Raw genomic sequence first — 27,626 nt, forward strand, 5'->3', positions numbered from 1 at the left:
GTCACCGTGGTCTGCTACCTTAAGTGGTAAATGACAAATTTTTGTTTACACAGCCTGCCTGTGAAATGTATTTTTTTTAAGTTTTTGTACTAACGTGCAGTGTGAAATGGGCTTTGGAGAGCTTAGTTTTCACAATTTGGATGTAAATAACTGATCTGAAAAAGGAGGTAATTCAAATATTAAAAAATGGCTATTTTCAGCTGGAATCCGAAAAAAGCTCTTACAGTGATTTCGCTGTCCGACCTCCAGTTTGTTATTATTTTATCACTCTCTTACTGTAACATGTTATTTGAGTGTTTCTCATGTTCTTATTGTCTTATGTATACTTGAACAGTTGTAGTAATGTAAGAAAATGAGCCAAATAGACAAAAATCAAGAAATTAGCACCCCGAAGGCTGAAAAATCAACTATTTTTCTCAAACACTAGGTCCAGACATGTTGGGAAAGGTTATCGGCGGTGCAAGTAGTAAGATGTATATAAGCCATGAGCAGAGTGTTTAAATGGTTTTCCAAAAGGTTCCGGAGACATTTAAAGTGTTGTCTCTCTTGGAACTCTGAAAGCATGAATTGTCAAGTGAAATAGGAGTAAAGTGTCACTTTGGGTTAAGTGTTTGGTGTGAAGAAAGACAGTTTTTTTTGCAAAACAGTTGATTGAAAACAGTCTGTTTTTGTTAGGAATTGTCTAAAATACTAGAAATAGATGCTTAAACAGTTATGAAAAAGAGTACTTGGTGTCCTTAATGGTAAATGACAAAAAAATGTACACAGTCGGCCTGTGAAATGTATTTTTTACAGATTTTCACCACCGTCCAGTCAAAAAATGGGCTTGGATGAGCTTAGTTTTCATAATTTGGATGTAAATAACTGATCTAAATAAGGGAGATGATTCAATATATTGAAAAATGGCTATTTATGTTCCCCAGACTATACTGGGGGACATATTGTGTTTGCCCTGTCGTTGGTTTGTTCGTTGGTTTGTTTGTTAGCGTCAAACTTTTACATTTACCATAACTTATGCAAATATTAAAGATAGCAACTTGATATTTGGCATGCATGTGTATCTCATGGAGCTGCACATTTTGAGTGGTAAAAGGTCAAGGTCAAAGTCATCCTTCAAGGTCAAAGTTCAAGGTCAAAGGTCAAATTTTGCAATATTGAAGATAGAAAACTTGATATTTGGCATGCATGTGTACCTCATGGAGCTGCACATTTTGAGTGGGTGAAAGGTCAAGGTCATCCGTCAAGGTCAAAGGTCAAGTACAAAGGTCATATATATGTGGTGGGTGTACATAGTGTTTCACAAACACATCTTGTTTCAGCTGGAATCAGAAAAAAAGCTCGTAACAGTGATATGGCTGTCCGACATCGAGCTTGTTATTATTTTATCAGGTTATTCTTACTGTTTCATGTTATTTGAGTGTTTCTCATGTTCTTAGTGTCTTATGTATGCTAAAACAGTTGTATTAATGTAGGAGAAGGAGCAAAATAGACAAAAGTCAAGGAAATTGGCACTTCGCGGGCTGAAAAATCAACAATTTTTCTCAAAAATTAGGTCCAGACATGTTGGAAAAGGTATCTGCTGTTCAAGTAAGATGTATAAAAGCATGAGTAGAGTGTTTATAAAAAGGAAACATGTTTGAAAGGTGTCTAAAAGGTTCCAGGAGAGATTTAAAGAGTGTCTCACTCAGAACTCTGAATGCATGAATTCTCCGTGAAATAGGAGTAAAGTGTGCACTTTGGTTTAAGTGTTTGATATGAAGAAAGACAGTCTATTTCGCAGTACAGTTGAGTGAAAACAGTGTGTTTTTGTCAGGAATAGTCTACAATACTTGAAAAAGCTGCTTTTGCAGTAATGAAAAAGAATAATTGGTGTCCTTAAGGTAGCAGTACACGGTAGGAACAGAAAATATGCGAAATTGGCCCCGGTCAATCAAAGTGAAATATTGGGAAAGGGTAGGTTTCCATGTCAAATTTGAGGGTAATAGGTCTTATTGTATCCCCAAATTGCATTAAATCCTGAGAATATGACCATTTTCAAATGCGAAACTGTGGGGGGTCATGACCTCTTGTTGTTGTTGTGTTCTTTGTTACTTACAGGAAGGAAAACTGCGGTAGGCAATATTGTATTTTGGGTTCTTTTAAGCTGGAATCGCTAGTAGGGTCACGCTGTGAATTATTGCGCGAAAACCACCTGGATACCTGGTATTTATTCACTGGTTTGATGGGTTGTGCTATGTTTTTGCGTGTAAAAATATCATTCCAAAAGCAGGCTATCATTACGTTTCATTCGTCCCCAGCCACTTTCGTACATGGTAAAAAGTTGATTTTGAAGCCCCTTTTTGCGGCCTTGTCATTCTTTCACTTTTGTCAATAGTATCACTGTACAGGTTCCATATGCTCTTTTTTTATCTTAATGTAAGTTTCAGACTACTTGTGTGCAGTGAATGTGTTTTTTATGATTGCAGGTTCATTGTTTTCTGAATTGAGGCGTGGTGGAGATCAAGAAGGCGTCCGCGGCTCCGAGAGAGTGTGTGTCTACCGTGGTCTGCTACCTTAAGTGGTAAATGACAAATTTTTGTTTACACAGCCTGCCTGTGAAATGTATTTTTTTAAGTTTTGTACTAACGTGCAGTGTGAAAATGGGCTTTGGAGAGCTTAGTTTTCACAATTTGGATGTAAATAACTGATCTGAAAAAGGGAGGTAATTCAATATTAAAAATGGCTATTTTCAGCTGGAATCCGAAAAAAGCTCTTACAGTGATTTCGCTGTCCGACCTCCAGTTTGTTATTATTTATCACGTTACTCTTACTGTAACATGTTATTTGAGTGTTTCTCATGTTCTTATTGTCTTATGTATACTTGAACAGTTGTATTAATGTAAGAAAATGAGCCAAATAGACAAAAATCAAGAAAATTAGCACCCCGAAGGCTGAAAAATCAACTATTTTTCTCAAAAATTAGGTCCAGACATGTTGGGAAAGGTATCGGCGGTGCAAGTAAGATGTATATAAGCATGAGCAGAGTGTTTAAATGGTTTCCAAAAGGTTCCAGGAGACATTTAAAGTGTGTCTCTCTTGGAACTCTGAAAGCATGAATTGTCAGTGAAATAGGAGTAAAGTGTCACTTTGGGTTAAGTGTTTGGTGTGAAGAAAGACAGTTTTTTTTGCAAAACAGTTGATTGAAAACAGTCTGTTTTTGTTAGGAATTGTCTAAAATACTAGAAATAGATGCTTAAACAGTTATGAAAAAGAGTACTTGGTGTCCTTAATTGGTAAATGACAAAAAAAATGTACACAGTCGGCCTGTGAAATGTATTTTTTACAGATTTTTCACCACCGTCCAGTCAAAAAATGGGCTTGGATGAGCTTAGTTTTCATAATTTGGATGTAAATAACTGATCTAAATAAGGGAGATGATTCAAATATTGAAAAATGGCTATTTATGTTCCCCAGACTATACTGGGGGACATATTGTGTTTGCCCTGTCTGTTGGTTTGTTCGTTGGTTTGTTTGTTAGCGTCAAACTTTTACATTTACCATAACTTATGCAAATATTAAAGATAGCAACTTGATATTTGGCATGCATGTGTATCTCATGGAGCTGCACATTTTGAGTGGTAAAAGGTCAAGGTCAAAGTCATCCTTCAAGGTCAAAGTTCAAGGTCAAAGGTCAAATTTTGCAATATTGAAGATAGAAACTTGATATTTGGCATGCATGTGTACCTCATGGAGCTGCACATTTTGAGTGGTGAAAGGTCAAGGTCATCCGTCAAGGTCAAAGGTCAAGTACAAAGGTCATATATATGTGGTGGGTGTACATAGTGTTTCACAAACACATCTTGTTTCAGCTGGAATCAGAAAAAAAGCTCGTAACAGTGATATGGCTGTCCGACATCGAGCTTGTTATTATTTTATCAGGTTATTCTTACTGTTTCATGTTATTTGAGTGTTTCTCATGTTCTTAGTGTCTTATGTATGCTAAAACAGTTGTATTAATGTAGGAGAAGGAGCAAAATAGACAAAAGTCAAGGAAATTGGCACTTCGCGGGCTGAAAAATCAACAATTTTTCTCAAAAATTAGGTCCAGACATGTTGGAAAAGGTATCTGCTGTTCAAGTAAGATGTATAAAAGCATGAGTAGAGTGTTTATAAAAAGGAAACATGTTTGAAAGGTGTCTAAAAGGTTCCAGGAGAGATTTAAAGAGTGTCTCACTCAGAACTCTGAATGCATGAATTCTCCGTGAAATAGGAGTAAAGTGTGCACTTTGGTTTAAATGTTTGATATGAAGAAAGACAGTCTATTTCGCAGTACAGTTGAGTGAAAACAGTGTGTTTTTGTCAGGAATAGTCTACAATACTTGAAAAAGCTGCTTTTGCAGTAATGAAAAAGAATAATTGGTGTCCTTAAGTGGTAAATGACAAATTTTTGTTTACACAGCCTGCCTGTGAAATGTATTTTTTTAAGCTTTTGTACTAACGTGCAGTGTGAAAATGGGCTTTGGAGAGCTTAGTTTTCACAATTTGGATGTAAATAACTGATCTGAAAAAGGGAGGTAATTCAAATATTAAAAAATGGCTATTTTCAGCTGGAATCCGAAAAAAGCTCTTACAGTGATTTCGCTGTCCGACCTCCAGTTTGTTATTATTTTATCACGTTACTCTTACTGTAACATGTTATTTGAGTGTTTCTCATGTTCTTATTGTCTTATGTATACTTGAACAGTTGTATTAATGTAAGAAAATGAGCCAAATAGACAAAAATCAAGAAAATTAGCACCCCGAAGGCTGAAAAATCAACTATTTTTCTCAAAAACTAGGTCCAGACATGTTGGGAAAGGTATCGGCGGTGCAAGTAAGATGTATATAAGCATGAGCAGAGTGTTTAAATGGTTTCCAAAAGGTTCCAGGAGACATTTAAAGTGTGTCTCTCTTGGAACTCTGAAAGCATGAATTGTCAGTGAAATAGGAGTAAAGTGTCACTTTGGGTTAAGTGTTTGGTGTGAAGAAAGACAGTTTTTTTGCAAAACAGTTGATTGAAAACAGTCTGTTTTTGTTAGGAATTGTCTAAAATACTAGAAATAGATGCTTAAACAGTTATGAAAAAGAGTACTTGGTGTCCTTAATTGGTAAATGACAAAAAAAATGTACACAGTCGGCCTGTGAAATGTATTTTTTACAGATTTTTCACCACCGTCCAGTCAAAAAATGGGCTTGGATGAGCTTAGTTTTCATAATTTGGATGTAAATAACTGATCTAAATAAGGGAGATGATTCAAATATTGAAAAATGGCTATTTATGTTCCCCAGACTATACTGGGGGACATATTGTGTTTGCCCTGTCTGTTGGTTTGTTCGTTGGTTTGTTTGTTAGCGTCAAACTTTTACATTTACCATAACTTATGCAAATATTAAAGATAGCAACTTGATATTTGGCATGCATGTGTATCTCATGGAGATGCACATTTTGAGTGGTAAAAGGTCAAGGTCAAAGTCATCCTTCAAGGTCAAAGTTCAAGGTCAAAGGTCAAATTTTGCAATATTGAAGATAGAAACTTGATATTTGGCATGCATGTGTACCTCATGGAGCTGCACATTTTGAGTGGTGAAAGGTCAAGGTCATCCGTCAAGGTCAAAGGTCAAGTACAAAGGTCATATATATGTGGTGGGTGTACATAGTGTTTCACAAACACATCTTGTTTCAGCTGGAATCAGAAAAAAAGCTCGTAACAGTGATATGGCTGTCCGACATCGAGCTTGTTATTATTTTATCAGGTTATTCTTACTGTTTCATGTTATTTGAGTGTTTCTCATGTTCTTAGTGTCTTATGTATGCTAAAACAGTTGTATTAATGTAGGAGAAGGAGCAAAATAGACAAAAGTCAAGGAAATTGGCACTTCGCGGGCTGAAAAATCAACAATTTTTCTCAAAAATTAGGTCCAGACATGTTGGAAAAGGTATCTGCTGTTCAAGTAAGATGTATAAAAGCATGAGTAGAGTGTTTATAAAAAGGAAACATGTTTGAAAGGTGTCTAAAAGGTTCCAGGAGAGATTTAAAGAGTGTCTCACTCAGAACTCTGAATGCATGAATTCTCCGTGAAATAGGAGTAAAGTGTGCACTTTGGTTTAAGTGTTTGATATGAAGAAAGACAGTCTATTTCGCAGTACAGTTGAGTGAAAACAGTGTGTTTTTGTCAGGAATAGTCTACAATACTTGAAAAAGCTGCTTTTGCAGTAATGAAAAAGAATAATTGGTGTCCTTAAGGTAGCAGTACACGGTAGGAAGCAGAAATATGCGAATTGGCCCCGGTCAAAAAGTGAAATATTGGGAAAGGGTAGGTTTCCATGTCAAATTTGAGGGTAATAGGTCTTATTGTATCCCCAAATTGCATTAAATCCTGAGAATATGACCATTTTCAAATGCGAAACTGTGGGGTCATGACCTCTTGTTGTTGTTGTGTTCTTTGTTACTCAGGAAGGAAAACTGCGGTAGGCATATTGTATTTTGGGTTCTTTTTAAGCTGGAATCGCTAGTAGGGTCACGCTGTGAATTATTGCGCGAAAACCACCTGGATACCTGGTATTTATTCATGGTTTGATGGGTTGTGCTATGTTTTGCGTGTAAAAATATCATTCCAAAAGCAGGCTATCATTACGTTTCATTCGTCCCCAGCCACTTTCGTACATGGTAAAAAGTTGATTTTGAAGCCCCTTTTTGCGGCCTTGTCATTCTTTCACTTTTGTCAATAGTATCACCTGTACAGGTTCCATATGCTCTTTTTTTATCTTAAATGTAAGTTTCAGACTACTTGTGTGCAGTGAATGTGTTTTTATGATTGCAGGTTCATTGTTTTCTGAATTGAGCGTGGTGGAGATCAAGAAGGCGTCCGCGGCTCCGAGAGAGTGTGTGTCTACCGTGGTCTGCTACCTTAAGTGGTAAATGACAAATTTTTGTTTACACAGCCTGCCTGTGAAATGTATTTTTTTAAGCTTTTGTACTAACGTGCAGTGTGAAAATGGGCTTTGGAGAGCTTAGTTTTCACAATTTGGATGTAAATAACTGATCTGAAAAAGGGAGGTAATTCAAATATTAAAAAATGGCTATTTTCAGCTGGAATCCGAAAAAAGCTCTTACAGTGATTTCGCTGTCCGACCTCCAGTTTGTTATTATTTTATCACGTTACTCTTACTGTAACATGTTATTTGAGTGTTTCTCATGTTCTTATTGTCTTATGTATACTTGAACAGTTGTATTAATGTAAGAAAATGAGCCAAATAGACAAAAATCAAGAAAATTAGCACCCCGAAGGCTGAAAAATCAACTATTTTTCTCAAAAACTAGGTCCAGACATGTTGGGAAAGGTATCGGCGGTGCAAGTAAGATGTATATAAGCATGAGCAGAGTGTTTAAATGGTTTCCAAAAGGTTCCAGGAGACATTTAAAGTGTGTCTCTCTTGGAACTCTGAAAGCATGAATTGTCAGTGAAATAGGAGTAAAGTGTCACTTTGGGTTAAGTGTTTGGTGTGAAGAAAGACAGTTTTTTTGCAAAACAGTTGATTGAAAACAGTCTGTTTTTGTTAGGAATTGTCTAAAATACTAGAAATAGATGCTTAAACAGTTATGAAAAAGAGTACTTGGTGTCCTTAATTGGTAAATGACAAAAAAAATGTACACAGTCGGCCTGTGAAATGTATTTTTTACAGATTTTTCACCACCGTCCAGTCAAAAAATGGGCTTGGATGAGCTTAGTTTTCATAATTTGGATGTAAATAACTGATCTAAATAAGGGAGATGATTCAAATATTGAAAAATGGCTATTTATGTTCCCCAGACTATACTGGGGGACATATTGTGTTTGCCCTGTCTGTTGGTTTGTTCGTTGGTTTGTTTGTTAGCGTCAAACTTTTACATTTACCATAACTTATGCAAATATTAAAGATAGCAACTTGATATTTGGCATGCATGTGTATCTCATGGAGCTGCACATTTTGAGTGGTAAAAGGTCAAGGTCAAAGTCATCCTTCAAGGTCAAAGTTCAAGGTCAAAGGTCAAATTTTGCAATATTGAAGATAGAAACTTGATATTTGGCATGCATGTGTACCTCATGGAGCTGCACATTTTGAGTGGTGAAAGGTCAAGGTCATCCGTCAAGGTCAAAGGTCAAGTACAAAGGTCATATATATGTGGTGGGTGTACATAGTGTTTCACAAACACATCTTGTTTCAGCTGGAATCAGAAAAAAAGCTCGTAACAGTGATATGGCTGTCCGACATCGAGCTTGTTATTATTTTATCAGGTTATTCTTACTGTTTCATGTTATTTGAGTGTTTCTCATGTTCTTAGTGTCTTATGTATGCTAAAACAGTTGTATTAATGTAGGAGAAGGAGCAAAATAGACAAAAGTCAAGGAAATTGGCACTTCGCGGGCTGAAAAATCAACAATTTTTCTCAAAAATTAGGTCCAGACATGTTGGAAAAGGTATCTGCTGTTCAAGTAAGATGTATAAAAGCATGAGTAGAGTGTTTATAAAAAGGAAACATGTTTGAAAGGTGTCTAAAAGGTTCCAGGAGAGATTTAAAGAGTGTCTCACTCAGAACTCTGAATGCATGAATTCTCCGTGAAATAGGAGTAAAGTGTGCACTTTGGTTTAAGTGTTTGATATGAAGAAAGACAGTCTATTTCGCAGTACAGTTGAGTGAAAACAGTGTGTTTTTGTCAGGAATAGTCTACAATACTTGAAAAAGCTGCTTTTGCAGTAATGAAAAAGAATAATTGGTGTCCTTAAGGTAGCAGTACACGGTAGGAAGCAGAAATATGCGAATTGGCCCCGGTCAAAAAGTGAAATATTGGGAAAGGGTAGGTTTCCATGTCAAATTTGAGGGTAATAGGTCTTATTGTATCCCCAAATTGCATTAAATCCTGAGAATATGACCATTTTCAAATGCGAAACTGTGGGGTCATGACCTCTTGTTGTTGTTGTGTTCTTTGTTACTCAGGAAGGAAAACTGCGGTAGGCATATTGTATTTTGGGTTCTTTTTAAGCTGGAATCGCTAGTAGGGTCACGCTGTGAATTATTGCGCGAAAACCACCTGGATACCTGGTATTTATTCATGGTTTGATGGGTTGTGCTATGTTTTGCGTGTAAAAATATCATTCCAAAAGCAGGCTATCATTACGTTTCATTCGTCCCCAGCCACTTTCGTACATGGTAAAAAGTTGATTTTGAAGCCCCTTTTTGCGGCCTTGTCATTCTTTCACTTTTGTCAATAGTATCACCTGTACAGGTTCCATATGCTCTTTTTTTATCTTAAATGTAAGTTTCAGACTACTTGTGTGCAGTGAATGTGTTTTTATGATTGCAGGTTCATTGTTTTCTGAATTGAGCGTGGTGGAGATCAAGAAGGCGTCCGCGGCTCCGAGAGAGTGTGTGTCTACCGTGGTCTGCTACCTTAAGTGGTAAATGACAAATTTTTGTTTACACAGCCTGCCTGTGAAATGTATTTTTTTAAGCTTTTGTACTAACGTGCAGTGTGAAAATGGGCTTTGGAGAGCTTAGTTTTCACAATTTGGATGTAAATAACTGATCTGAAAAAGGGAGGTAATTCAAATATTAAAAAATGGCTATTTTCAGCTGGAATCCGAAAAAAGCTCTTACAGTGATTTCGCTGTCCGACCTCCAGTTTGTTATTATTTTATCACGTTACTCTTACTGTAACATGTTATTTGAGTGTTTCTCATGTTCTTATTGTCTTATGTATACTTGAACAGTTGTATTAATGTAAGAAAATGAGCCAAATAGACAAAAATCAAGAAAATTAGCACCCCGAAGGCTGAAAAATCAACTATTTTTCTCAAAAACTAGGTCCAGACATGTTGGGAAAGGTATCGGCGGTGCAAGTAAGATGTATATAAGCATGAGCAGAGTGTTTAAATGGTTTCCAAAAGGTTCCAGGAGACATTTAAAGTGTGTCTCTCTTGGAACTCTGAAAGCATGAATTGTCAGTGAAATAGGAGTAAAGTGTCACTTTGGGTTAAGTGTTTGGTGTGAAGAAAGACAGTTTTTTTGCAAAACAGTTGATTGAAAACAGTCTGTTTTTGTTAGGAATTGTCTAAAATACTAGAAATAGATGCTTAAACAGTTATGAAAAAGAGTACTTGGTGTCCTTAATTGGTAAATGACAAAAAAAATGTACACAGTCGGCCTGTGAAATGTATTTTTTACAGATTTTTCACCACCGTCCAGTCAAAAAATGGGCTTGGATGAGCTTAGTTTTCATAATTTGGATGTAAATAACTGATCTAAATAAGGGAGATGATTCAAATATTGAAAAATGGCTATTTATGTTCCCCAGACTATACTGGGGGACATATTGTGTTTGCCCTGTCTGTTGGTTTGTTCGTTGGTTTGTTTGTTAGCGTCAAACTTTTACATTTACCATAACTTATGCAAATATTAAAGATAGCAACTTGATATTTGGCATGCATGTGTATCTCATGGAGCTGCACATTTTGAGTGGTAAAAGGTCAAGGTCAAAGTCATCCTTCAAGGTCAAAGTTCAAGGTCAAAGGTCAAATTTTGCAATATTGAAGATAGAAACTTGATATTTGGCATGCATGTGTACCTCATGGAGCTGCACATTTTGAGTGGTGAAAGGTCAAGGTCATCCGTCAAGGTCAAAGGTCAAGTACAAAGGTCATATATATGTGGTGGGTGTACATAGTGTTTCACAAACACATCTTGTTTCAGCTGGAATCAGAAAAAAAGCTCGTAACAGTGATATGGCTGTCCGACATCGAGCTTGTTATTATTTTATCAGGTTATTCTTACTGTTTCATGTTATTTGAGTGTTTCTCATGTTCTTAGTGTCTTATGTATGCTAAAACAGTTGTATTAATGTAGGAGAAGGAGCAAAATAGACAAAAGTCAAGGAAATTGGCACTTCGCGGGCTGAAAAATCAACAATTTTTCTCAAAAATTAGGTCCAGACATGTTGGAAAAGGTATCTGCTGTTCAAGTAAGATGTATAAAAGCATGAGTAGAGTGTTTATAAAAAGGAAACATGTTTGAAAGGTGTCTAAAAGGTTCCAGGAGAGATTTAAAGAGTGTCTCACTCAGAACTCTGAATGCATGAATTCTCCGTGAAATAGGAGTAAAGTGTGCACTTTGGTTTAAGTGTTTGATATGAAGAAAGACAGTCTATTTCGCAGTACAGTTGAGTGAAAACAGTGTGTTTTTGTCAGGAATAGTCTACAATACTTGAAAAAGCTGCTTTTGCAGTAATGAAAAAGAATAATTGGTGTCCTTAAGGTAGCAGTACACGGTAGGAAGCAGAAATATGCGAATTGGCCCCGGTCAAAAAGTGAAATATTGGGAAAGGGTAGGTTTCCATGTCAAATTTGAGGGTAATAGGTCTTATTGTATCCCCAAATTGCATTAAATCCTGAGAATATGACCATTTTCAAATGCGAAACTGTGGGGTCATGACCTCTTGTTGTTGTTGTGTTCTTTGTTACTCAGGAAGGAAAACTGCGGTAGGCATATTGTATTTTGGGTTCTTTTTAAGCTGGAATCGCTAGTAGGGTCACGCTGTGAATTATTGCGCGAAAACCACCTGGATACCTGGTATTTATTCATGGTTTGATGGGTTGTGCTATGTTTTGCGTGTAAAAATATCATTCCAAAAGCAGGCTATCATTACGTTTCATTCGTCCCCAGCCACTTTCGTACATGGTAAAAAGTTGATTTTGAAGCCCCTTTTTGCGGCCTTGTCATTCTTTCACTTTTGTCAATAGTATCACCTGTACAGGTTCCATATGCTCTTTTTTTATCTTAAATGTAAGTTTCAGACTACTTGTGTGCAGTGAATGTGTTTTTATGATTGCAGGTTCATTGTTTTCTGAATTGAGCGTGGTGGAGATCAAGAAGGCGTCCGCGGCTCCGAGAGAGTGTGTGTCTACCGTGGTCTGCTACCTTAAGTGGTAAATGACAAATTTTTGTTTACACAGCCTGCCTGTGAAATGTATTTTTTTAAGCTTTTGTACTAACGTGCAGTGTGAAAATGGGCTTTGGAGAGCTTAGTTTTCACAATTTGGATGTAAATAACTGATCTGAAAAAGGGAGGTAATTCAAATATTAAAAAATGGCTATTTTCAGCTGGAATCCGAAAAAAGCTCTTACAGTGATTTCGCTGTCCGACCTCCAGTTTGTTATTATTTTATCACGTTACTCTTACTGTAACATGTTATTTGAGTGTTTCTCATGTTCTTATTGTCTTATGTATACTTGAACAGTTGTATTAATGTAAGAAAATGAGCCAAATAGACAAAAATCAAGAAAATTAGCACCCCGAAGGCTGAAAAATCAACTATTTTTCTCAAAAATTAGGTCCAGACATGTTGGGAAAGGTATCGGCGGTGCACGTAAGATGTATATAAGCATGAGCAGAGTGTTTAAATGGTTTCCAAAAGGTTCCAGGAGACATTTAAAGTGTGTCTCTCTTGGAACTCTGAAAGCATGAATTGTCAGTGAAATAGGAGTAAAGTGTCACTTTGGGTTAAGTGTTTGGTGTGAAGAAAGACAGTTTTTTTGCAAAACAGTTGATTGAAAACAGTCTGTTTTTGTTAGGAATTGTCTAAAATACTAGAAATAGATGCTTAAACAGTTATGAAAAAGAGTACTTGGTGTCCTTAATTGGTAAATGACAAAAAAAATGTACACAGTCGGCCTGTGAAATGTATTTTTTACAGATTTTTCACCACCGTCCAGTCAAAAAATGGGCTTGGATGAGCTTAGTTTTCATAATTTGGATGTAAATAACTGATCTAAATAAGGGAGATGATTCAAATATTGAAAAATGGCTATTTATGTTCCCCAGACTATACTGGGGGACATATTGTGTTTGCCCTGTCTGTTGGTTTGTTCGTTGGTTTGTTTGTTAGCGTCAAACTTTTACATTTACCATAACTTATGCAAATATTAAAGATAGCAACTTGATATTTGGCATGCATGTGTATCTCATGGAGCTGCACATTTTGAGTGGTAAAAGGTCAAGGTCAAAGTCATCCTTCAAGGTCAAAGTTCAAGGTCAAAGGTCAAATTTTGCAATATTGAAGATAGAAACTTGATATTTGGCATGCATGTGTACCTCATGGAGCTGCACATTTTGAGTGGTGAAAGGTCAAGGTCATCCGTCAAGGTCAAAGGTCAAGTACAAAGGTCATATATATGTGGTGGGTGTACATAGTGTTTCACAAACACATCTTGTTTCAGCTGGAATCAGAAAAAAAGCTCGTAACAGTGATATGGCTGTCCGACATCGAGCTTGTTATTATTTTATCAGGTTATTCTTACTGTTTCATGTTATTTGAGTGTTTCTCATGTTCTTAGTGTCTTATGTATGCTAAAACAGTTGTATTAATGTAGGAGAAGGAGCAAAATAGACAAAAGTCAAGGAAATTGGCACTTCGCGGGCTGAAAAATCAACAATTTTTCTCAAAAATTAGGTCCAGACATGTTGGAAAAGGTATCTGCTGTTCAAGTAAGATGTATAAAAGCATGAGTAGAGTGTTTATAAAAAGGAAACATGTTTGAAAGGTGTCTAAAAGGTTCCAGGAGAGATTTAAAGAGTGTCTCACTCAGAACTCTGAATGCATGAATTCTCCGTGAAATAGGAGTAAAGTGTGCACTTTGGTTTAAGTGTTTGATATGAAGAAAGACAGTCTATTTCGCAGTACAGTTGAGTGAAAACAGTGTGTTTTTGTCAGGAATAGTCTACAATACTTGAAAAAGCTGCTTTTGCAGTAATGAAAAAGAATAATTGGTGTCCTTAAGGTAGCAGTACACGGTAGGAAGCAGAAATATGCGAATTGGCCCCGGTCAAAAAGTGAAATATTGGGAAAGGGTAGGTTTCCATGTCAAATTTGAGGGTAATAGGTCTTATTGTATCCCCAAATTGCATTAAATCCTGAGAATATGACCATTTTCAAATGCGAAACTGTGGGGTCATGACCTCTTGTTGTTGTTGTGTTCTTTGTTACTCAGGAAGGAAAACTGCGGTAGGCATATTGTATTTTGGGTTCTTTTTAAGCTGGAATCGCTAGTAGGGTCACGCTGTGAATTATTGCGCGAAAACCACCTGGATACCTGGTATTTATTCATGGTTTGATGGGTTGTGCTATGTTTTGCGTGTAAAAATATCATTCCAAAAGCAGGCTATCATTACGTTTCATTCGTCCCCAGCCACTTTCGTACATGGTAAAAAGTTGATTTTGAAGCCCCTTTTTGCGGCCTTGTCATTCTTTCACTTTTGTCAATAGTATCACCTGTACAGGTTCCATATGCTCTTTTTTTATCTTAAATGTAAGTTTCAGACTACTTGTGTGCAGTGAATGTGTTTTTATGATTGCAGGTTCATTGTTTTCTGAATTGAGCGTGGTGGAGATCAAGAAGGCGTCCGCGGCTCCGAGAGAGTGTGTGTCTACCGTGGTCTGCTACCTTAAGTGGTAAATGACAAATTTTTGTTTACACAGCCTGCCTGTGAAATGTATTTTTTTAAGTTTTTGTACTAACGTGCAGTGTGAAAATGGGCTTTGGAGAGCTTAGTTTTCACAATTTGGATGTAAATAACTGATCTGAAAAAGGGAGGTAATTCAAATATTAAAAAATGGCTATTTTCAGCTGGAATCCGAAAAAAGCTCTTACAGTGATTTCGCTGTCCGACCTCCAGTTTGTTATTATTTTATCACGTTACTCTTACTGTAACATGTTATTTGAGTGTTTCTCATGTTCTTATTGTCTTATGTATACTTGAACAGTTGTATTAATGTAAGAAAATGAGCCAAATAGACAAAAATCAAGAAAATTAGCACCCCGAAGGCTGAAAAATCAACTATTTTTCTCAAAAATTAGGTCCAGACATGTTGGGAAAGGTATCGGCGGTGCACGTAAGATGTATATAAGCATGAGCAGAGTGTTTAAATGGTTTCCAAAAGGTTCCAGGAGACATTTAAAGTGTGTCTCTCTTGGAACTCTGAAAGCATGAATTGTCAGTGAAATAGGAGTAAAGTGTCACTTTGGGTTAAGTGTTTGGTGTGAAGAAAGACAGTTTTTTTGCAAAACAGTTGATTGAAAACAGTCTGTTTTTGTTAGGAATTGTCTAAAATACTAGAAATAGATGCTTAAACAGTTATGAAAAAGAGTACTTGGTGTCCTTAATTGGTAAATGACAAAAAAAATGTACACAGTCGGCCTGTGAAATGTATTTTTTACAGATTTTTCACCACCGTCCAGTCAAAAAATGGGCTTGGATGAGCTTAGTTTTCATAATTTGGATGTAAATAACTGATCTAAATAAGGGAGATGATTCAAATATTGAAAAATGGCTATTTATGTTCCCCAGACTATACTGGGGGACATATTGTGTTTGCCCTGTCTGTTGGTTTGTTCGTTGGTTTGTTTGTTAGCGTCAAACTTTTACATTTACCATAACTTATGCAAATATTGAAGATAGCAACTTGATATTTGGCATGCATGTGTATCTCATGGAGCTGCACATTTTGAGTGGTAAAAGGTCAAGGTCAAAGTCATCCTTCAAGGTCAAAGTTCAAGGTCAAAGGTCAAATTTTGCAATATTGAAGATAGAAACTTGATATTTGGCATGCATGTGTACCTCATGGAGCTGCACATTTTGAGTGGTGAAAGGTCAAGGTCATCCGTCAAGGTCAAAGGTCAAGTACAAAGGTCATATATATGTGGTGGGTGTACATAGTGTTTCACAAACACATCTTGTTTCAGCTGGAATCAGAAAAAAAGCTCGTAACAGTGATATGGCTGTCCGACATCGAGCTTGTTATTATTTTATCAGGTTATTCTTACTGTTTCATGTTATTTGAGTGTTTCTCATGTTCTTAGTGTCTTATGTATGCTAAAACAGTTGTATTAATGTAGGAGAAGGAGCAAAATAGACAAAAGTCAAGGAAATTGGCACTTCGCGGGCTGAAAAATCAACAATTTTTCTCAAAAATTAGGTCCAGACATGTTGGAAAAGGTATCTGCTGTTCAAGTAAGATGTATAAAAGCATGAGTAGAGTGTTTATAAAAAGGAAACATGTTTGAAAGGTGTCTAAAAGGTTCCAGGAGAGATTTAAAGAGTGTCTCACTCAGAACTCTGAATGCATGAATTCTCCGTGAAATAGGAGTAAAGTGTGCACTTTGGTTTAAGTGTTTGATATGAAGAAAGACAGTCTATTTCGCAGTACAGTTGAGTGAAAACAGTGTGTTTTTGTCAGGAATAGTCTACAATACTTGAAAAAGCTGCTTTTGCAGTAATGAAAAAGAATAATTGGTGTCCTTAAGGTAGCAGTACACGGTAGGAAGCAGAAATATGCGAATTGGCCCCGGTCAAAAAGTGAAATATTGGGAAAGGGTAGGTTTCCATGTCAAATTTGAGGGTAATAGGTCTTATTGTATCCCCAAATTGCATTAAATCCTGAGAATATGACCATTTTCAAATGCGAAACTGTGGGGTCATGACCTCTTGTTGTTGTTGTGTTCTTTGTTACTCAGGAAGGAAAACTGCGGTAGGCATATTGTATTTTGGGTTCTTTTTAAGCTGGAATCGCTAGTAGGGTCACGCTGTGAATTATTGCGCGAAAACCACCTGGATACCTGGTATTTATTCATGGTTTGATGGGTTGTGCTATGTTTTGCGTGTAAAAATATCATTCCAAAAGCAGGCTATCATTACGTTTCATTCGTCCCCAGCCACTTTCGTACATGGTAAAAAGTTGATTTTGAAGCCCCTTTTTGCGGCCTTGTCATTCTTTCACTTTTGTCAATAGTATCACCTGTACAGGTTCCATATGCTCTTTTTTTATCTTAAATGTAAGTTTCAGACTACTTGTGTGCAGTGAATGTGTTTTTATGATTGCAGGTTCATTGTTTTCTGAATTGAGCGTGGTGGAGATCAAGAAGGCGTCCGCGGCTCCGAGAGAGTGTGTGTCTACCGTGGTCTGCTACCTTAAGTGGTAAATGACAAATTTTTGTTTACACAGCCTGCCTGTGAAATGTATTTTTTTTAAGCTTTTGTACTAACGTGCAGTGTGAAAATGGGCTTTGGAGAGCTTAGTTTTCACAATTTGGATGTAAATAACTGATCTGAAAAAGGGAGGTAATTCAAATATTAAAAAATGGCTATTTTCAGCTGGAATCCGAAAAAAGCTCTTACAGTGATTTCGCTGTCCGACCTCCAGTTTGTTATTATTTTATCACGTTACTCTTACTGTAACATGTTATTTGAGTGTTTCTCATGTTCTTATTGTCTTATGTATACTTGAACAGTTGTATTAATGTAAGAAAATGAGCCAAATAGACAAAAATCAAGAAAATTAGCACCCCGAAGGCTGAAAAATCAACTATTTTTCTCAAAACTAGGTCCAGACATGTTGGGAAAGGTATCGGCGGTGCACGTAAGATGTATATAAGCATGAGCAGAGTGTTTTAAATGGTTTCCAAAAGGTTCCAGGAGACATTTAAAGTGTGTCTCTCTTGGAACTCTGAAAGCATGAATTGTCAGTGAAATAGGAGTAAAGTGTCACTTTGGGTTAAGTGTTTGGTGTGAAGAAAGACAGTTTTTTTGCAAAACAGTTGATTGAAAACAGTCTGTTTTTGTTAGGAATTGTCTAAAATACTAGAAATAGATGCTTAAACAGTTATGAAAAAGAGTACTTGGTGTCCTTAATTGGTAAATGACAAAAAAAATGTACACAGTCGGCCTGTGAAATGTATTTTTTACAGATTTTTCACCACCGTCCAGTCAAAAAATGGGCTTGGATGAGCTTAGTTTTCATAATTTGGATGTAAATAACTGATCTAAATAAGGGAGATGATTCAAATATTGAAAAATGGCTATTTATGTTCCCCAGACTATACTGGGGGACATATTGTGTTTGCCCTGTCTGTTGGTTTGTTCGTTGGTTTGTTTGTTAGCGTCAAACTTTTACATTACCATAACTTATGCAAATATTAAAGATAGCAACTTGATATTTGGCATGCATGTGTATCTCATGGAGCTGCACATTTTGAGTGGTAAAAGGTCAAGGTCAAAGTCATCCTTCAAGGTCAAAGTTCAAGGTCAAAGGTCAAATTTTGCAATATTGAAGATAGAAACTTGATATTTGGCATGCATGTGTACCTCATGGAGCTGCACATTTTGAGTGGTGAAAGGTCAAGGTCATCCGTCAAGGTCAAAGGTCAAGTACAAAGGTCATATATATGTGGTGGGTGTACATAGTGTTTCACAAACACATCTTGTTTCAGCTGGAATCAGAAAAAAAGCTCGTAACAGTGATATGGCTGTCCGACATCGAGCTTGTTATTATTTTATCAGGTTATTCTTACTGTTTCATGTTATTTGAGTGTTTCTCATGTTCTTAGTGTCTTATGTATGCTAAAACAGTTGTATTAATGTAGGAGAAGGAGCAAAATAGACAAAAGTCAAGGAAATTGGCACTTCGCGGGCTGAAAAATCAACAATTTTTCTCAAAAATTAGGTCCAGACATGTTGGAAAAGGTATCTGCTGTGCAAGTAAGATGTATAAAAGCATGAGTAGAGTGTTTATAAAAAGGAAACATGTTTGAAAGGTGTCTAAAAGGTTCCAGGAGAGATTTAAAGAGTGTCTCTCTCAGAACTCTGAATGCATGAATTCTCCGTGAAATAGGAGTAAAGTGTGCACTTTCGGTTTAAGTGTTTGATATGAAGAAAGACAGTCTATTTCGCAGTACAGTTGAGTGAAAACAGTGTGTTTTTGTCAGGAATAGTCTACAATACTTGAAAAAGCTGCTTTTGCAGTAATGAAAAAGAATAATTGGTGTCCTTAAGTGGTAAATGACAAATTTTTGTTTACACAGCCTGCCTGTGAAATGTATTTTTTTTAAGCTTTTGCACTAACGTGCAGTGTGAAAATGGGCTTTGGTGAGCTTAGTTTTCACAATTTGGATGTAAATAACTGATCTGAAAAAGGGAGGTAATTAAACTATTAGAAAATGGCTATTTTCAGCTGGAATCCGAAAAAAGCTCTTACAGTGATTTCGCTGTCCGACCTCCAGTTTGTTATTATTTTATCACGTTACTCTTACTGTAACATGTTATTTAAGTGTCTCTCATGTTCTTATTGTCTTATGTATACTTGAACAGTTGTATTAATGTAAGAAAAGGAGCCAAATAGACAAACATCAAGGAAATTAGCACCCCGAAGGCTGAAAAATCAACTATTTTTCTCAAAAACTAGGTCCAGACATGTTGGGAAAGGTATCGGCGGTGCAAGTAAGATGTATATAAGCATGAGCAGAGTGTTTAAATGGTTTCCAAAAGGTTCCAGGAGACATTTAAAGTGTGTCTCTCTTGGAACTCTGAAAGCATGAATTATCAGTGAAATAGGAGTAAAGTGTCACTTTGGGTTAAGTGTTTGGTGTGAAGAAAGACAGTTTTTTTGCAAAACAGTTGATTGAAAACAGTCTGTTTTTGTTAGGAATTGTCTAAAATACTAGAAATAGATGCTTAAACAGTTATGAAAAAAGAGTACTTGGTGTCCTTAATTGGTAAATGACAAAAAAAATGTACACAGTCGGCCTGTGAAATGTATTTTTAAAAGATTTTTCACCACCGTCCAGTCAAAAATGGGCTTGGATGAGCTTAGTTTTCATAATTTGGATGTAAATAACTGATCTAATAAGGGAGATGATTCAAATATTGAAAAATGGCTATTTATGTTTCCCAGACTATACTGGGGGACATATTGTGTTTGCCCTGGCTGTTGGTTTGTTCGTTGGTTTGTTTGTTAGCGTCAAACTTTTACATTAACCAAAACTTATGCAAATATTAAAGATAGCAACTTGATATTTGGCATGCATGTGTATCTCATGGAGCTGCACATTTTGAGTGGTAAAAGGTCAAGGTCAAAGTCATCCTTCAAGGTCAAAGTTCAAGGTCAAAGGTCAAATTTTGCAATATTGAAGATAGAAACTTGATATTTGGCATGCATGTGTACCTCATGGAGCTGCACATTTTGAGTGGTGAAAGGTCAAGGTCATCCGTCAAGGTCAAAGGTCAAGTACAAAGGTCATATATATGTGGTGGGTGTACATAGTGTTTCACAAACACATCTTGTTTCAGCTGGAATCAGAAAAAAAGCTCGTTACAGTGATATGGCTGTCCGACATCGAGCTTGTTATTATTTTATCAGGTTATTCTTACTGTTTCATGTTATTTGAGTGTTTCTCATGTTCTTAGTGTCTTATGTATGCTAAAACAGTTGTATTAATGTAGGAGAAGGAGCAAAATAGACAAAAGTCAAGGAAATTGGCACTTCGCGGGCTGAAAAATCAACAATTGTTCTAAAAAATTAGGTCCAGACATGTTGGAAAAGGTATCTGCTGTGCAAGTAAGATGTATAAAAGCATGAGTAGAGTGTTTATAAAAAGGAAACATGTTTGAAAGGTGTCTTAAAGGTTCCAGGAGAGATTTAAAGAGTGTCTCTCTCAGAACTCTGAATGCATGAATTCTCCGTGAAATAGGAGTAAAGTGTGCACTTTGGTTTAAGTGTTTGATATGAAGAAAGATAGTCTATTTCGCAGTACAGTTGAGTGAAAACAGTGTGTTTTTGTCAGGAATAGTCTACAATACTTGAAAAAGCTGCTTTTGCAGTAATGAAAAAGAATAATTGGTGTCCTTAAGGTAGCAGTACACGGTAGGAAGCAGAAATATGCGAATTGGCCCCGGTCAAAAAGTGAAATATTGGGAAAGGGTAGGTTTCCTTGTCAAACTTGAGGGTAATAGGTCTTATTGTATCCCCAAATTGCATTAAATCCTGAGAATATGACCATTTTCAAATGCGAAACTGTGGGGTCATGACCTCTTGTTGTTGTTGTGTTCTTTGTTACTCAGGAAGGAAAACTGCGGTAGGCATATTGTATTTTGGGTTCTTTTTAAGCTGGAATCGCTAGTAGGGTCACGCTGTGAATTATTGCGCGAAAACCTCCTGGATACCTGGTATTTATTCATGGTTTGATGGGTTGTGCTATGTTTTGCGTGTAAAAATATCATTCCAAAAGCAGGCTATCATTACGTTTCATTCGTCCCCAGCCACTTTCGTACATGGTAAAAAGTTGATTTTGAAGCCCCTTTTTGCGGCCTTGTCAATAGTATCACCTGTACAGGTTCCATATGCTCTTTTTTTATCTTAAATGTAAGTTTCAGACTACTTGTGTGCAGTGAATGTGTTTTTATGATTGCAGGTTCATTGTTTTCTGAATTGAGCGTGGTGGAGATCAAGAAGGCGCCCGCGGCTCCGAGAGAGTGTGTGTCTACCGTGGTCTGCTACCTTAAGTGGTAAATGACAAATTTTTGTTTACACAGCCTGCCTGTGAAATGTATTTTTTTAAGCTTTTGCACTAACGTGCAGTGTGAAAATGGGTTTTGGTGAGCTTAGTTTTCACAATTTGGATGTAAATAACTGATCTAAAAAAGGGAGGTAATTCAAATATTAAAAAATGGCTATTTTCAGCTGGAATCCGAAAAAAGCTCTTACAGTGATTTCACTGTACGACCTCCAGTTTGTTATTATTTTATCACGTTACTCTTACTGTAACATGTTATTTGAGTGTTTCTCATGTTCTTAGTGTCTTATGTATACTTGAACAGTTGTATTAATGTAAGAAAAGGAGCCAAATAGACAAAAATCAAGGAAATTAGCACCCCGAAGGCTGAAAAATCAACTATTTTTCTCAAAAACTAGGTCCAGACATGTTGGGAAAGGTATCGGCGGTGCAAGTAAGATGTATATAAGCATGAGCAGAGTGTTTAAATGGTTTCCAAAAGGTTCCAGGAGACATTTAAAGTGTGTCTCTCTTGGAACTCTGAAAGCATGAATTATCAGTGAAATAGGAGTAAAGTGTCACTTTGGGTTAAGTGTTTGGTGTGAAGAAAGACAGTTTTTTTGCAAAACAGTTGATTGAAAACAGTCGGTTTTTGTTAGGAATTGTCTTAAATACTAGAAATAGATGCTTAAACAGTTATGAAAAAAGAGTACTTGGTGTCCTTAATTGGTAAATGACAAAAAAAATGTACACAGTCGGCCTGTGAAATGTATTTTTTAAAGATTTTTCACCACCGTCCAGTCAAAAAATGGGCTTGGATGAGCTTAGTTTTCATAATTTGGATGTAAATAACTGATCTAAATAAGGGAGATGATTCAAATATTGAAAAATGGCTATTTATGTTCCCCAGACTATACTGGGGGACATATTGTGTTTGCCCTGGCTGTTGGTTTGTTTGTTGGTTTGTTTGTTAGCGTCAAACTTTTACATTAACCATAACTTATGCAAATATTAAAGATAGCAACTTGATATTTGGCATGCATGTGTATCTCATGGAGCTGCACATTTTGAGTGGTAAAAGGTCAAGGTCAAAGTCATCCTTCAAGGTCAAAGTTCAAGGTCAAAGGTCAAATTTTGCAATATTGAAGATAGAAACTTGATATTTGGCATGCATGTGTACCTCATGGAGCTGCACATTTTGAGTGGTGAAAGGTCAAGGTCATCCGTCAAGGTCAAAGGTCAAGTACAAAGGTCATATATATGTGGTGGGTGTACATAGTGTTTCACAAACACATCTTGTTTCAGCTGGAATCAGAAAAAACGCTCGTAACAGTGATATGGCTGTCCGACATCGAGCTTGTTATTATTTTATCAGGTTATTCTTACTGTTTCATGTTATTTGAGTGTTTCTCATGTTCTTAGTGTCTTATGTATGCTAAACAGTTGTATTAATGTAGGAGAAGGAGCAAAATAGACAAAAGTCAAGGAAATTGGCACTTCGCGGGCTGAAAAATCAACAATTGTTCTCAAAAATTAGGTCCAGACATGTTGGAAAAGGTATCTGCTGTGCAAGTAAGATGTATAAAAGCATGAGTAGAGTGTTTATAAAAAGGAAACATGTTTGAAAGGTGTCTAAAAGGTTCCAGGAGAGATTTAAAGAGTGTCTCTCTCAGAACTCTGAATGCATGAATTCTCCGTGAAATAGGAGTAAAGTGTGCACTTTGGTTTAAGTGTTTGATATGAAGAAAGACAGTCTATTTCGCAGTACAGTTGAGTGAAAACAGTGTGTTTTTGTCAGGAATAGTCTACAATACTTGAAAAAGCTGCTTTTGCAGTAATGAAAAAGAATAATTGGTGTCCTTAAGTGGTAAATGACAAATTTTTGTTTACACAGCCTGCCTGTGAAATGTATTTTTTTAAGCTTTTGCACTAACGTGTAGTGTGAAAATGGGCTTTGGTGAGCTTAGTTTTCACAATTTGGATGTAAATTACTGATCTGAAAAAGGGAGGTAATTCAAATATTAAAAAATGGCTATTTTCAGCTGGAATCCGAAAAAAGCTCTTACAGTGATTTCGCTGTCCGACCTCCAGTTTGTTATTATTTTATCACGTTACTCTTACTGTAACATGTTATTTGAGTGTTTCTCATGTTCTTATTGTCTTATGTATACTTGAACAGTTGTATTAATGTAAGAAAAGGAGCCAAATAGACAACAATCAAGAAAATTAGCACCCCGAAGGCTGAAAAATCAACTATTTTTCTCAAAAACTAGGTCCAGACATGTTGGGAAAGGTATCGGCGGTGCAAGTAAGATGTATATAAGCATGAGCAGAGTGTTTAAATGGTTTCCAAAAGGTTCCAGGAGACATTTAAAGTGTGTCTCTCTTGGAACTCTGAAAGCATGAATTATCAGTGAAATAGGAGTAAAGTGTCACTTTGGGTTAAGTGTTTGGTGTGAAAAAAGACAGTTTTTTTGCAAAACAGTTGATTGAAAACAGTCTGTTTTTGTTAGGAATTGTCTTAAATACTAGAAATAGATGCTTAAACAGTTATGAAAAAAGAGTACTTGGTGTCCTTAATTGGTAAATTACAAAAAAAATGTACACAGTCGGCCTGTGAAATGTATTTTTTAAAGATTTTTCACCACCGTCCAGTCAAAAAATGGGCTTGGATGAGCTTAGTTTTCATAATTTGGATGTAAATAACTGATCTAAATAAGGGAGATGATTCAAATATTGAAAAATGGCTATTTATGTTCCCCAGACTATACTGGGGGACATATTGTGTTTGCCCTGGCTGTTGGTTTGTTTGTTGGTTTGTTTGTTAGCGTCAAACTTTTACATTAACCATAACTTATGTAAATATTAAAGATAGCAACTTGATATTTGGCATGCATGTGTATCTCATGGAGCTGCACATTTTGAGTGGTAAAAGGTCAAGGTCAAAGTCATCCTTCAAGGTCAAAGTTCAAGGTCAAAGGTCAAATTTTGCAATATTGAAGTTAGAAACTTGATATTTGGCATGCATGTGTACCTCATGGAGCTGCACATTTTGAGTGGTGAAAGGTCAAGGTCATCCGTCAAGGTCAAAGGTCAAGTACAAAGGTCATATATATGTGGTGGGTGTACATAGTGTTTCACAAACACATCTTGTTTCAGCTGGAATCAGAAAAAAAGCTCGTAACAGTGATATGGCTGTCCGACATCGAGCTTGTTATTATTTTATCAGGTTATTCTTACTGTTTCATGTTATTTGAGTGTTTCTCATGTTCTTAGTGTCTTATGTATGCTAAAACAGTTGTATTAATGTAGGAGAAGGAGCAAAATAGACAAAAGTCAAGGAAATTGGCACTTCGCGGGCTGAAAAATCAACAATTGTTCTCAAAAATTAGGTCCAGACATGTTGGAAAAGGTATCTGCTGTGCAAGTAAGATGTATAAAAGCATGAGTAGAGTGTTTATAAAAAGGAAACATGTTTGAAAGGTGTCTAAAAGGTTCCAGGAGAGATTTAAAGAGTGTCTCTCTCAGAACTCTGAATGCATGAATTCTCCGTGAAATAGGAGTAAAGTGTGCACTTTGGTTTAAGTGTTTGATATGAAGAAAGACAGTCTATTTCGCAGTACAGTTGAGTGAAAACAGTGTGTTTTTGTCAGGAATAGTCTACAATACTTGAAAAAGCTGCTTTTGCAGTAATGAAAAAGAATAATTGGTGTCCTTAAGTGGTAAATGACAAATTTTTGTTTACACAGCTGCCTGTGAAATGTATTTTTTTAAGCTTTTGCTATACGTGCAGTGTGAAAATGGGCTTTGGTGAGCTTAGTTTTCACAATTTGGATGTAAATTACTGATCTGAAAAAGGGAGGTAATTCAAATATTAAAAAATGGCTATTTTCAGCTGGAATCCGAAAAAAGCTTTTACAGTGATTTCGCTGTCCGACCTCCAGTTTGTTATTATTTTATCACGTTACTCTTACTGTAACATGTTATTTGAGTGTTTCTCATGTTCTTATTGTCTTATGTATACTTGAACAGTTGTATTAATGTAAGAAAAGGAGCCAAATAGACAACAATCAAGAAAATTAGCACCCCGAAGGCTGAAAAATCAACTATTTTTCTCAAAAACTAGGTCCAGACATGTTGGGAAAGGTATCGGCGGTGCAAGTAAGATGTATATAAGCATGAGCAGAGTGTTTAAATGGTTTCCAAAAGGTTCCAGGAGACATTTAAAGTGTGTCTCTCTTGGAACTCTGAAAGCATGAATTATCAGTGAAATAGGAGTAAAGTGTCACTTTGGGTTAAGTGTTTGGTGTGAAGAAAGACAGTTTTTTTGCAAAACAGTTGATTGAAAACAGTCTGTTTTTGTTAGGAATTGTCTAAAATACTAGAAATAGATGCTTAAACAGTTATGAAAAAAGAGTACTTGGTGTCCTTAATTGGTAAATGACAAAAATAATGTACACAGTCGGCCTGTGAAATGTATTTTTTAAAGATTTTTCACCACCGTCCAGTCAAAAAATGGGCTTGGATGAGCTTAGTTTTCATAATTTGGATGTAAATAACTGATCTAAATAAGGGAGATGATTCAAATATTGAAAAATGGCTATTTATGTTCCCCAGACTATACTGGGGGACATATTGTGTTTGCCCTGGCTGTTGGTTTGTTCGTTGGTTTGTTTGTTAGCGTCAAACTTTTACATTAACCATAACTTATGCAAATATTAAAGATAGCAACTAGATATTTGGCATGCATGTGTATCTCATGGAGCTGCACATTTTGAGTGGTAAAAGGTCAAGGTCAAAGTCATCCTTCAAGGTCAAAGTTCAAGGTCAAAGGTCAAATTTTGCAATACTGAAGATAGAAACTTGATATTTGGCATGCATGTGTACCTCATGGAGCTGCACATTTTGAGTGGTGAAAGGTCAAGGTCATCCGTCAAGGTCAAAGGTCAAGTACAAAGGTCATATATATGTGGTGGGTGTACATAGTGTTTCACAAACACATCTTGTTTCAGCTGGAATCAGAAAAAAAGCTCGTAACAGTGATATGGCTGTCCGACATCGAGCTTGTTATTATTTTATCAGGTTATTCTTACTGTTTCATGTTATTTGAGTGTTTCTCATGTTCTTAGTGTCTTATGTATGCTAAAACAGTTGTATTAATGTAGGAGAAGGAGCAAAATAGACAAAAGTCAAGGAAATTGGCACTTCGCGGGCTGAAAAATCAACATTTTTTCTCAAAAATTAGGTCCAGACATGTTGGAAAAGGTATCTGCTGTGCAAGTAAGATGTATAAAAGCATGAGTAGAGTGTTTATAAAAAGGAAACATGTTTGAAAGGTGTCTAAAAGGTTCCAGGAGAGATTTAAAGAGTGTCTCTCTCAGAACTCTGAATGCATGAATTCTCCGTGAAATAGGAGTAAAGTGTGCACTTTGGTTTAAGTGTTTGATATGAAGAAAGACAGTCTATTTCGCAGTACAGTTTAGTGAAAACAGTGTGTTTTTGTCAGGAATAGTCTACAATACTTGAAAAAGCTGCTTTTGCAGTAATGAAAAAGAATAACTGGTGTCCTTAAGGTAGCAGTGCACGGTAGGAAGCAGAAATATGCGAATTGGCCCCGGTCAAAAAGTGAAATATTGGGAAAGGGTAGGTTTCCATGTCAAATTTGAGGGTAATAGGTCTTATTGTATCCCCAAATTGCATTAAATCCTGAGAATATGACCATTTTCAAATGCGAAACTGTGGGGTCATGACCTCTTGTTGTTGTTGTGTTCTTTGTTACTCAGGAAGGAAAACTGCGGTAGGCATATTGTATTTTGGGTTCTTTTTAAGCTGGAATCGCTAGTAGGGTCACGCTGTGAATTATTGCGCGAAAACCACCTGGATACCTGGTATTTATTCATGGTTTGATGGGTTGTGCTATGTTTTGCGTGTAAAAATATCATTCCAAAAGCAGGCTATCATTACGTTTCATTCGTCCCCAGCCACTTTCGTACATGGTAAAAAGTTGATTTTGAAGCCCCTTTTTGCGGCCTTGTCATTCTTTCACTTTTGTCAATAGTATCACCTGTACAGGTTCCATATGCTCTTTTTTTATCTTAAATGAAAGTTTCAGACTACTTGTGTGCAGTGAATGTGTTTTTATGATTGCAGGTTCATTGTTTTCTGAATTGAGCGTGGTGGAGATCAAGAAGGCGCCCGCGGCTCCGAGAGAGTGTGTGTCTACCGTGGTCTGCTACCTAAATGATGAATACA

At 36.5% G+C, this 27,626-nt stretch overlaps 1 long non-coding RNA gene across 6 annotated transcripts; it reads left to right on the top strand.

Moving 5' to 3' along the window:
* LOC127864049 (uncharacterized) lies at positions 1–27,626 on the top strand. 6 transcript variants are annotated; one of them, XR_008041401.1, is made up of 8 exons: positions 1–26; positions 6,841–6,934; positions 9,364–9,457; positions 11,887–11,980; positions 14,410–14,503; positions 16,933–17,026; positions 21,294–21,387; positions 27,525–27,626. It is a non-coding gene; the product is annotated as an uncharacterized LOC127864049 (long non-coding RNA). The 6 variants fall into 6 exon arrangements; XR_008041400.1 differs by lacking the exon at positions 1–26 and adding an exon at positions 2,465–2,560; XR_008041402.1 differs by lacking the exons at positions 1–26; positions 21,294–21,387 and adding an exon at positions 2,465–2,560.

The sequence above is a fragment of the Dreissena polymorpha genome, unplaced genomic scaffold (assembly GCF_020536995.1).
Source record: "Dreissena polymorpha isolate Duluth1 unplaced genomic scaffold, UMN_Dpol_1.0 chrUn090, whole genome shotgun sequence".
Taxonomy (NCBI): domain Eukaryota; kingdom Metazoa; phylum Mollusca; class Bivalvia; order Myida; family Dreissenidae; genus Dreissena; species Dreissena polymorpha.